This window comes from Schistocerca piceifrons, chromosome 3, assembly GCF_021461385.2.
Source record: "Schistocerca piceifrons isolate TAMUIC-IGC-003096 chromosome 3, iqSchPice1.1, whole genome shotgun sequence".
Lineage (NCBI taxonomy): Eukaryota > Metazoa > Arthropoda > Insecta > Orthoptera > Acrididae > Schistocerca > Schistocerca piceifrons.
The window spans coordinates 229,239,212-229,251,830 of record NC_060140.1 but is presented as its reverse complement, the minus strand read 5'-3'; the positions used below and the strand labels follow the sequence as shown (position 1 = coordinate 229,251,830).

General features: G+C 44.4%; 1 protein-coding gene and 1 non-coding gene across 3 annotated transcripts in view; both read right to left on the bottom strand.

The window, feature by feature from the left end:
* The window catches only part of LOC124787808 (integrin alpha-PS1), a 563,745-nt gene that overhangs the window by 503,963 nt on the left and 47,163 nt on the right, over positions 1–12,619 (bottom strand). The window lies entirely within an intron of this gene.
* Trnat-ugu lies at positions 4,142–4,216 on the bottom strand. Its single transcript has one exon. It is a non-coding gene; the product is annotated as a tRNA-Thr (tRNA).

The window sequence follows — 12,619 nt, the reverse complement described above, 5'->3', positions numbered from 1 at the left end:
CGCAGGTTCGAATCCTGCCTCGGGCATGGATGTTTGTGATGTCCTTAGGTTAGTTAGGTTTAACTAGTTCTAAGTTCTAGGGGACTAATGACCTCAGCAGTTGAGTCCCATAGTACTCAGAGCCATTTGAACCATTTGAACTGCGCGGCTACCCCTAGCGGTCTGAAATTTGTGCCCAGTGAAATTGGCGCCCGGAAAAGGTGGACGAAACGTCCATTTATCCCCCCGTCAAAACTACGCACCGAGTGAAGTGACGCAGTGGTTAGCACACTTGACTCACATTTGGGAGGACGACGGTTCAAACCTGCGTCCGGCCACCATGATTTAGGTTTTCCGTGATTTCCCTAAATCGTTTCAGGTAAATACCGGGATGGTTCCTGTGAAAGGGCAAGGCCGATATCCCTCATCGTTCCCTATCCGACGGGACCGATGACCTCGCTGCTTGGTCCCCTTCCGTGAATCAACCAACCAAACTACGCGGCTTGCCGGGAAGGTAGAAGACGAGAGGTTTACCGGTGAAGAGCGCTGTACTGCCGAAATTTTTACAGTCGGAAGAGATGATTATTTTGTTTTCTGTTCGACACACAATATTTTTACTTGTAGCCAGATCTCCAGAAACAACATTTCCCTCAATCACTGCCAGCCATGACCTGAGCTCACACTCCACACCACGACACCAGAAGTGCTCCGCAGACCACCACCACCACGGTCATCTTGGCTAGCGCAGAAACGCGATTCGTCGCGGAACACAATGCCAGGCCATTCATCAGCAGTCCATGCTACCCGCGCACGGCATGGTTTTTTATGTTATGTTAATGGTAGCCTACACGATGGTCGATAATTTTCTAGTGCGGCCGCTGCAAGTCTGATGAGACAAGATGCTCCATTACTTGTTCTCAGAGGGCAGACGCAGACGTCAAGGAATTACCACGTGCTTCGTGCACAACGTGGCGATCCTGTCTTGTGGTGGTCAAGCTTGGTCGACCAGAAACCTAATGGAGTGTGCACCTGCCCTTAAGTCTCCATGCAATCCAAAATCGGGCAACTGCCACGTCTGAATGCTCCACAAATCGGGATTCGCACGATTCTACCAACTGACCAAATGGACGCTCGCAATGAGGCCCTTTTCGAAGTCTGTCAGGTGCTGATAACGCTGTCTCACATAAGTACGCGGCATTTCCATGACCATAGCGATCATTCAACTGTTTCCGAACGTCAGTGCTGGTAGGCACAGCCTCAGCCTGTAGCCATCAACGCTTGTGACGTATTCTCTCTCACTACCTGAGTATTTTGGGTACTTCCAGAACAACATAGTTCTGGATTTTTTTGTTCCATATAGAAATTTTTTCAGGTATGAGAGCACATGTTGTACTGAGATTTATTTTAATTTAATTTCTGAAGCTGCCGGCAGCCATTCCACACTAGTACATACCACAAAAGCGAATTGAAGCTTAGGTGAGTATGCCGCTGTTACTTACAATGTACTGCAGTTCGGTAGATAGCGGTAGGTCACTCACCTGAAACAAGGAGAAGTAATGTATGAGATGCATGAGTGGTTAGTTATTTATGCAAATTAGTATTACAGGTAACAAACATTGAATCCTGATATAATCACCAAAGAGATTTACACGTAAAGCGACATTTTTCGTCAATCGTCAGAGATATGTTCAGGTTGAAAATATTGTGATTACACATGGTGGGCCAAATTCAAGTGGTCCAGACAATATGTCGTGAAATGTGTGATTTTATAGGACAACTACCAAAGGATTTCCACCCAATAATGTCCAAACAGCAGACTCTGTACACAATTTATTAAATTGCCAATACTAACCTTTTTTAAATAACAAATTCATGTGCTTAAAAGAATGAGCTTTAAAAACAATAACGGCGGCTTGCCATCATAAAATCAAAGAACCTTTTGCTTTTAGAGTTTCCCCAAGAGACAAAATCCAATAATAAGTTAACTTGGGAATACAACTTAAGATCATTTACAAAAACCTTTAAGAATGATAATGACACTTGGCACCATAAAATCGGAAAACATTAAGAGCAGTAATAAACAGTAATAATAATAATAATAATAATAATAATAATGGCAACTTGGCACCATAAAATAAGTTAACCTGGCATTACAATGTAAAATCATTTATATAAAAAAAACTTTGAGAAAGATAATGGCACTTGGCACCATAAAATCAAAGAAGCGCAACATACAACCAATAAATATAATAACAAAATAATAATAATTAACACGAAGAAATCTGCGGCTGTGGCTCTTAAAATGCTGGGTAAGGCCAATGGCGAGGGAACTATTAGTGGAACAATGTGCAGAGAATGTTTTCAATGCCTTAAGAACGGTGATTTTGATGTCGAAGACCGGCATGGCGGGAAAGACAACGTTTTCGTAGCTACTGAAACAGACGAAGACAGTCACAGGACATCATTATCGAAAGCAACTAATGTGTTCGAGCCCAACACTGAAACACAAACGGCCCCAATACAGCGATAGACACGTAAAGGTAATTTTCCAGCAGGTCAGTGCTCGACTACATGACGCAAAACCCGTCAAAATATACATGGAAACGTTGAAATGAGAAGTCCTTCTCCATACGTTGCTCTCGCTGACTACCACCTTTTTCGATCAGTGGCATACATTCTGGCTGACCTGCACTTCCGCTCATACGAACAAATGGTTCACATGGCTCTGAGCACTATGGGACTTAACATCTGTGGTCATCAGTCCCCTAGAACTTAGAACTACTTAAACCTAACCAACCTAAGGACATCACACACATCCATGCCCGAGGCAGGATTCGAACCTGCGACCGTAGCAGTCACGCGGTTCCAGACTGAAGCGCCTAGAACCGCACGGCCACACCGGCCAGCGATCATATGAACAAGTGCAAAATTGAATTGATTCATGGATCCCCACAAAAGACGCCCAGTTCTTCCGCCACGGGATTCGTTTGCTATCCGAAAGATGGGAGAATGTAGTGGCCAGCGATGGGCAATACTATTAATCAAGTTTTTCACAATAAAGCCCCGAACTTCGAGAAAAAACGGCAGAAGCAAAGTTGTAGACCTAGTAAATGTTTTGCTACATAAGCCGTTGTAACAAGAAAACAGTGGTGCTGTAATTACAAACGCTAACAAATGTAAGTTGGATGAAAATTTCGTTACGATTAACTCCCGGGTTGCAATCTCGATAATGTCAGCCACCTCATTACAGTTACGCGAGAAACATTAAATCTAGTACTCCCGGAGAGCCTGGACAGCCACCAACAGCAAAAAGAAGGAACTCTCCAGTCTCATTATCACGTTAAATCGCTCCGCGGTACTTAACCGGAAGCGGCTAGCCACACATACGTCATGACATGAAAGAGACGTATGTGCAACGAAATCAAGGAGGGTTGCTCCTTCCTCTGGCTACGTTATTTTTGTTGAAAGCCTACTACTCTTCCCGGAACGAACACACATAAAGTTCCGGGGACAGCTCATCATGTTCTGAAGAAAGCGCCTGTCATCAAGTAGCGGTTGTGTAAGCACGGCTTCTATTACAAAACTGTATTACTGTGTGGGATCTAGAAAAAGTACAGGGATCCACTACATGTTTCATTTCTTCTGAAAATCAGTAAAAAATACCTGGCAGAGGATACATGTCACTGCGTAATAATTTAGGGAACGTGCCACTCAATTCACTGACAACGGCCGGCCGTTGTGGCCGAGCGGTCCTAGGCGCTTCAGTCCGGAACCGCGATGCTGCTGCGGTCGCAGGTTCGAATCCTGCCTCGGGCATGAGCGTGTGTGATGTCCTTAGGTTGGATAGGTTTAAGAAGTTCTAAGTTCTAGGGGGCTGATGACCTCAGATGTTAAGTCCCAGAGTGCTCAGAGCCATTTGAACCATTTTACTGAGAACAAACAAAACAAACACACACTGTCCGAACAGGCCTTAGAGTCCCAACGGTACCAACCGACCGCCGTGTCATCCTCAGCCCTTAGGCGTCACCGGTTGCGAGCACGGTGGGGCATGTGGTCAGCACACCGCTCTCGCGGCTGTTGTCAGTTTTAAAGAAATGATAAATCACGACCCGAAGCTGTCGACAAGCGTCGATATACATCAACGGGGCCAGTTGAAAATGTGTGCCCCGACCGGGACTCGAACCCGGGATCTCCTGCTTACATGGCAGAAACTCTATCCATCTGAGCCACCGAGGGCACAGAGGATAGTGCGACTGCAGGGATTTATCACTTGCACGCTACCGGTGAGACAAACATTCCCAACTTCACACACTACATTCGTAGTGGCTCATTACTCAGGGCAGACAATCTTACCAAGTCCCGTAAGAGTTCGGGCAATGCGTGTGCATCCGCACAGAAGAATGTCAATGGCCGGTTAGCCTTAACTGTATGTCCGAAAAAACAGATACCGTCTTCATATAGGCCCTATTCATATATGTTGTCAGTTTTCGTGACCGGTCCCGCTACTTCTCAATCAAGTACCCCCTCAGATGGCTAAATATGGCAGATAATTATGCGATTGGTTGAAAACCAAGGCTCTGTTGCCTCTGGATGCACTTAGATTGGCAACCTGCAACTGATAATGGATAGTCTCTTCGTAACAAAATGGTTCAAATTGTTCTGAGCACTATGGGACTCAACGTCTGAGGTCATCAGTCCCCTAGAACTTAGAACAACTTAAATTGAACTAACCTAAGGACTTCATACACATCCATGCCCGAGGCACGATTCGAACCTGCGACCGTAGCGGTCGCGCAGTCCAGACTGAAGCGCCTAGAACCGCTCGGCCACACCGGCCGGCTCTTCGTAACACAAATACGAGGCGACTATATTCTGATACTGACGTTGTTCCCAGTTTGAGTGGTTCATGAATTTTAAACTCCGGTTTTAGCTGTTGACAGTTCTGGACTACGTTTTCTAAGAGACAGTTGAAAATTAACGTAGAAAGTCCATCATATTGCCGCCATCCTGTTTTAATTTCAAAATGTTCCGAAAGTTCTCCTCTGTATTTTATCTTAGATTTTGTGCCACTTAGCGTTTCACTAATAATTACTTTGTCTTGGTGGCCCAGACCTTGTTCTTTCAGAATACTTAAGATCCATTAAGTTATAAGCTTTTTAAAAATTTACAAAGGTACAAACCAATTTCCCACTTTATATTTTTTGATGTTTAAAAATCATAGGTCCAAATTTTTAAGACGGAGAATACTGACAGGGGAAAACAGAAAATCAAATTATGCGCAAACATCCATAGTGACATTAGAAACCGGAGGTTCAGAAACTACGCACACAGTGAAAGAATTAACCAAGATATACATTCAAAACAAGCACTCGACTCATTTGATACCAGGCATAAAGCCGAAACGGACACGATGAAATGGATTGCCGAGATCAACATTGATGTGAACCTGGCAGGAGTTACACCAGAAAATGTCCAAAATCGCGAAATCTTCAGGTCCTAGATTCACAAACGGAAAATCGACTAAGAGGAAAAACGAAAGAAGAAGAATGGAACAACATGATCAGAAGAGAGAAAGGAGGCCCACAAAAAGAGGAGAAAAAAAATTGGGCAGAAAACAAGGCAAGTGCCCACCTTTAAGTACTGTGCCTAGTTCCAATGGGCTTATTCGGAAATAATAATAATAATAATAATAAATAATAATAATGCACCACACTGATGAAGGACAACACGATCAGTAATGATACTCTTGAAATACTTCGAAAAAGTTGTAAAAGTGTGCTTTACCATCGCTGCTTTACTAGTGAGAGCTGTTAATCCAGACACTACCAAAGAATGCCACCTTACAAATCTACGACGTAAATGAGAGCATGTCATGTGAGTGAGCAGCTACAAAAAACCATTATGGTTTACGCCGTCAGTCATAATAATGAAGTTTTATGGGTTATCAGCCGAGTCAAGTCGTCGTGCTGCAGCAACGTTTCGACAAGTTTCCTGCTTGTCATCTTCGGGCGAAGTCTTCGTCTGAAGATGATGAGCAGGGAACTGGTCGAAACGTTGTCGCGGGACGACGCCTGGAGTCTGCTGATAACCCGAGAAATCATCATCGAGATTCGTCGAGCAAACTTGCATTCCCAAATGATGATAATTTAACCATACTGTACTTTTTATAGAAATCAAGTCACACCAGTAGAGGATGGGTACATTGGCGGCGAAACGTGTCCGAATAACTAAAGGAAAGAAAACAATTTTGTTGTTTTGTGGAAGGTGGATACGTCAAGAAATCGTACTTCGAAAACACGAATAAAAATTTTAAGTAACTTGGACGACAAATCCTAATAACAGTTCATTTCATTCGCTTAAAAAAGTGAAGGTCAAAGATGGTGCCAAGCAGTAGACTTATCTTTAATGCAGACCAATACGAAACCGAGTAAGGTGCAGTAAAGCATGAAAATCGCACTCGCAAGGAGCAAGCTACGGTTGGTGCCCCTGTCGTACCAATTCAGATTCTCTACAGTCTCTGACAGTAGCTTCACGCTATTGCTGGCGTGGTTATTTTAACAAGGCCACAGACGAATCCCCCTCTGCAGGCCTTAATCCTTGCCCACCCTGGTCAGAATTACAGAGTGAAAGATTCTGAACAATTCCTTTACAAAAAGCTAGGACCACGCCGTAACTTATATAACAAACGTATCTCAAAAGTACTCCAGTACACTGTCAAACAGGTTATAAAACGTGTTTTACAATAATCTTCGATAAAGTTATTTTGCAGCGTAATAGTGGCCCTACTACGTCTTCGTAGACCTTCGTGCGAAACTTGTTCCTCAGCGGACTAGAAAGCAGGCAGCCGATTCGCAAGCGGTGCCTTCCTAGTGACCTCGCCACAGCATTGGAAATTTACAAAATGTTCCCAATGGCACGAGTAAAACTTGTATTCATAACTGTTCAGGTACGGAAGGTTGGTGATTTTATTAAACAATTATCACCTGCAGACGGTGTAGTATGCAATGCAGGCCGCAACCGGAAATAAGAGTTTCCGCATGAGAAAGCAACAGTTACAGCGTGAGTCAGGCGTCCTGCAGCCTCTCACAGCAGAGTCATATTTATTCTCGAAGCTTACGGAGAGGATGATCAGTCACGGCTGTGTAACCGCAGGCTACACAATTCTGCAAACCGTTTGAGCTGTACGGGCACGCGCTACTTTGTCTGGGTATACAGTGATGTACGACGCAACGACGCATTAATTCAACGGGTAACCTCTGGCGTGCCACAGGGGAGTGTTACGGGGCAATTGCTTTTCACGATATATATAAATGACCTAGTAGATAGTGTCGGAAGTTCCATGCGGCTTTTTGCAGATGATGCTGTAGTATACAGAGAAGTTGTAGCATCAGAAAATTGCAGCGAAATGCAGGAAGATCTGCAGCGGATAGGCACTTGGTGCAGGGAGTGGCAACTGACCCTTAACATAGACAAATGTAATATATTGCGCATACGTAGAAAGAAGGATCCTTTATTGTATGATTATATGATAGCAGAAAAAAAGGCTCTGAGCACTATGGGATTTAACTTCTGAGGTCATCAGTCCCCTAGAACTTAGAACTACTTCAACCAAACTAACCTAAGGACATCACACACACGCATGCCCGAGGCAGGATTCGAACCTGCGACCGTAGCGGTCGCGCGGTTCCAGACTGTAGCGCCTAGAACCGCTAGGCCACCCCGGTCGGCGATAGCAGAACAAACACTGGTAGCAGTTACTTCTGTAAAATATCTGGGAGTATGCGTACGGAACGATTTGAAATGAAGTGATCACATAAAATTAATTGTTCGTAAGGCGGGTGCCAGGTTGAGATTCATTGGGAGAGCCCTTAGAAAATGTAGTCCATCAACAAAGGAGGTGGCTTACAAAACACCCGTTCGACCTATACTTGAGTATTGCTCATCAATGTGGGATCCGTACCAGGTCGGGGATGACAGAGGAGATAGAGAAGATCCAAAGAAGAGCGGCGCGTTTCGTCACAGGGTTATTTGGTAAGCGTGATAGCGTTACGGAGATGTTTAGCAAACTCAAGTGGCAGACTCCGCAAGACAGGCGCTCTGCATCGCGGTGTAGCTTGCCGTCCAGGTTTCGAGAAGGTGCGTTTCTGGATGAGGTATCGAATATATTGCTTCCCCCTACTTATACCTCCCGAGAAGATCACGAATGTAAAATTAGAGAGATTCCAGCGCGCACGGAGGCTTTCCGGCAGTCGTTCTTCCCGCGAACCATACGCGACTGGAACAGGAAAAGGAGGTAATGACAGTGGCACGTAAAGTGCCCTCCGCCACACACCGTTGGGTGGCTTGCGGAGTGTAGATATAGATGTAGATACTTCACCTTGTTCTACTTTTATATGTCACGTGCATCGGTGGCCACATTCCACCAGATCGTCGTCTACATCTACTGTTCGAGACACTTGGCGCGGTGGCTGAAAGAAGCTACCGTAAAGGCATTTCCCATTTACAGTCGCTCCCATCAACCACCGCACCGAATGTCAACTCCGTTTTCGCGATTAATACATGCACGGGGTGGACGAAAATATCGAAACACCACAAAGACAGGAAAAACGTTGGCATTCAGAACAGTTTCCATTCGTCTCGAAATGGATAAATACACGTTCTGGATGGTTTTTAAGGGTATTTTATACGGTTCTTCCTGCAAAACAATGACAAGTTCAGGTAAGGCTGATGGAGGTGGATAGTGATCGCATCACATCCACTCCAAAGTAGGCCAAAAAGGCTCAATAATATTGCGATCTGGTGACTGTAGTGCTCACAGAACCAGTTCTGGACGATGCGAGCTGTTTGAAGAGATGTCCTGTCGTCCTGGAACACGGATCACCTTTGGGGAACAAACACTGTTCCATGGGATGGACATGATCAGCCAAAGTGCTCACATACAACTCGGCAGTAACGCAGCCTTGCAGGGTTGCCAGGGGGCTCGTGGACTGCCACGATATGGCTGCCCAGACAATCACTGAATCCCCGCCATGTTTGACTCTTCGGAAGTAGCTTCGAGCAGAAGTTGGAAACACCGCGAAACAGGCCATTCTTCCTTTGCTTCATAGCCCAGGTTTTATGGCTTCGGCTGAAAGGGTTCGCGATTGCAACATTGAGTTCTGCAGGACTTCTGCAGTTGTCGTTTTCTAATTTTTCGTCAGAATCCTCTTCAATGACCGTCTGTCACGGCCACTGAAAAAACACTTTCGTCCGCGTAGTTGCTTAGCAGATGAAGCTTTTTCGCGTTCCCTTCATGCGGTATAATACTTACCTGGATTACCGAAGCATCTATCAAACGAGCACCAACAACATGCCCACGTTATAATTCACATAGCTCTGAGATAATGCACTCACAACTACAGAGAATACTGTTCCGACCATTACAAACATTTGCATTGTATTGAGGGCATTGCATAGGTAGCGTTCGTGTTCAAATACGAGGGGCGCTTGAAAACTCCGTGCAAAGTCCGAGAGATGGCAACACCGGCATGTATCGAGGTCATGTTCAGTTCGTAGCATCTTTGTAAAGAACGCACACCAAGTTTCAGCCTTATTGGTCTTTTTCTTTGTGTTTGGCATTCGTCTGAATCAAGAGAGTCGAGTCATTGTCAAAAAATGGACGAAAAAGGATTTCGTGTGGTTATTAAACATTAATTTATGAAAGGCAAAACGCCTCAGGAGACTAAAGAGAAGCTTGATAAACATTACGGTGACTGTACCTTCGATGAGAACAGTTTATAAGTGATTTAAAAATTTTCGGAGTGGCCATATGGGCACAAGTGATGCTGAATGTTATGGATGCCCTGTGGAGGTTACGACTCCAGAAATCATTGATAAAATTCATGATATGGTGATGGATGACAGAAGAGTTAGGGTACGGGAGATTGCTAGTGCTGTGGGCATCTCGAATCAACGGGTACATAATATTTTGCATAAACATTTGAACATGAGAAAGCTATCCGCGAGATGGGTTCCGCGATTGCTCACGCTTGACCAAAAACGGAATAGTGTGAAGTGTTGCAAGGATTGTTTGCAGCTCTTCAGGAAGGATCCGCAGGACTTTAAGCGTCGTTTCGTCACTGTGGATGAAACATGGATACATTACTATACTCATGAGACCAAACAACAATCTAAACAATGGTTTACCACGGGAGAATCTGCACCAAAAAAGGCGAAGACCATTCCTTCGGCCGGAAAGGTTATGGTGACTGTCTTTTGGAATTCGCAAGGGATAATCCTCATCGACTACCTAGAAAAGGGTTAATCTATTACAGGTGCATGTTATTCATCGTTATTGGACCGTTTGAGGGCAAGAAAAATGCCGTCGATTGGGCGGCAAGAAAAGTCCTTTTCCATTACGACAATGCACCAGAACACACCTCAGCAGTTGTGGTCACAAAATTAATGGAAATAGGATTCCAACTCTTTTCACATCCCCCCTATTCTCCAGACTTGGCTCCCTCGGACTATTATTTGTTCCCCAATTTGAAGAAATGGCTGGCAGGACAAAGATTTTATTCAAACTAGGAGGGGATTGCCGCAACTAATAGCTATTTCGCAGACTTGGGCAATTCCTATTATTCGGAAGGGATCAGCAAATTAGAACAGCGTTGGACAAAGTGTATAAGTCTAAAAGGATACTATGTCGTAAAATAAAGTAGTTTTTATTTTTGCACGGACTTTTCAAACGCCCCTCGTAAAACAACGCAAGCTGCAGGCTTGGCTAGCATCTGCAATTATGTTCAAGCTTGCATTTCTCGTGGTGTTTCAGTATTTTTGCCCAAAGCCTGCACATACTCCGCAAATGTGAATGTTGGGAGGGTACCCTGTAACTACTAGTCATTTGCTTTCCTATCCCGCTGGGAAATGGAGCGAGAGATAAACAACTTCCTATACACTTTAATACGAGTCCTAAATTCCTTTATCTTGTAAGCAACATCCTTACGTGAAATGTATATCGGCGGCAACAGACTCCTTCTGCAGTAAGCCGCAAATGCCGTTTCTCTAAATTTTCTCAATAGTGTTTCGTGAAGAGACGTACGCCCTCCAGGGGTTCCATTTTAATGTCTTGAAGCATCTTCATAATACTGGCGTTCTGATCGAACCCAGCGCTAACAAATCGAACACCGTGCTTCTGAATGGCTTCGATGCCTTCCTTTAATATGACCTGGTGGGGATCCCAAACGCGAAAACCAAGAATGGTCGCACTAGTGTTCTAAACGCTTTCTCTTTTAACAGATGACCCACACTTTCCGAACTCTCGCAGATTACTTAAGTCGACCATTCACATTCCCAACTGCTACCGACATAAGAGTAAGTACACATCGCATATCATATCGTCTCGCGCGCAACTTCACGCCTAGACATTTAATCGACGCGTGTCAACCAGCACACAACTCACTACTCCGAACTTTACCGAATTTCTTTTTTTTTTTTTTTGCCATCTACCTTAACTTACATTTTACAGTAAACTGCCGTTTATCATAGCAAACACAGATTCTGGGTCATCCTGTATCATCCTACAAACACTCAACAGCACTTACTCGTGTTCTATAAGGTCGCAGCAAACAGTCGTAGTAAACGTAAACATGCTCCTTAGTAGGCTGTAATACGATGTTTATTTAATCGTGCGATTAGCTCATTTCGACTAAGCGTCATTGTCAAGCACATTTGTAACATCTGTATTTCATGTCATTTTCAGATCATACTTAATTACTCGTAGATTGCTGGTCCCCCTATAACACAGAGTGTTAAAAAAAATGTAAATGTCGTGTGACTAGGGCCTCCCGTCGGGTATACAGTCCGCCGGGTGCAAGTCTTTCGATTTGACGCCACTTCGGCGACTTGCGCGTCGATGGGGATGAAATGATGATAATTAGGACAACACAACACCCAGTCCCTGAGCGGAGAAAATCTCCGACCCAGCAGGGAATCGAACCCAGGCCCTTAGGATCGACATTCTGTCGCATTGACCACTTTTTTTTTATCGTTGTGTTTGTTCGTTGCGGATGTCACATGATATCCGTTAAAGTTCGTTGTTGATCCTTTCACTCAGTCACTCAGTTTTTTTATTACAGAGGCCAACCAGCTCTCTGACCAAAAACGCTGAGCTACCGTGCCGGCCCCACTCAGCTACCGGGGGCGGACAGAGTGTTAATGTACATATATAACAAGAACGGTCCTATCACACTTCCCTACGGCACTCTCAACAGTAGCACAAATAGTAATGTGTTCTCTAGCATCCAGGCTATGCGACCAACTCAATAAACTCTTCTCTTCTCCATTACCTCCACCATATTGCCGTACTCGTACAGCATACGTAGCTCTTGATTTCCGCCAAACCTCCATTCGCGGCAGCAGTTACACACGAAGATTCTAAAAAACATTTCTTTGTAATTTTCTTCTTTCTGAAATTTCGGGTCTCACCTTCCTATGGCAATACTGACGCAATTGCCAGATAGCAGAGGCAAATTTTAAGATCTGATGAAAGAGATGTCTATGTCAGGGCGTTCGCAAAGGTGTAGGCTGGAATGAATATTCAAATGACTCTAAGCACTATGGGGGACAACATCTAATGCCCCCTAGACTTAGAACGACTTAA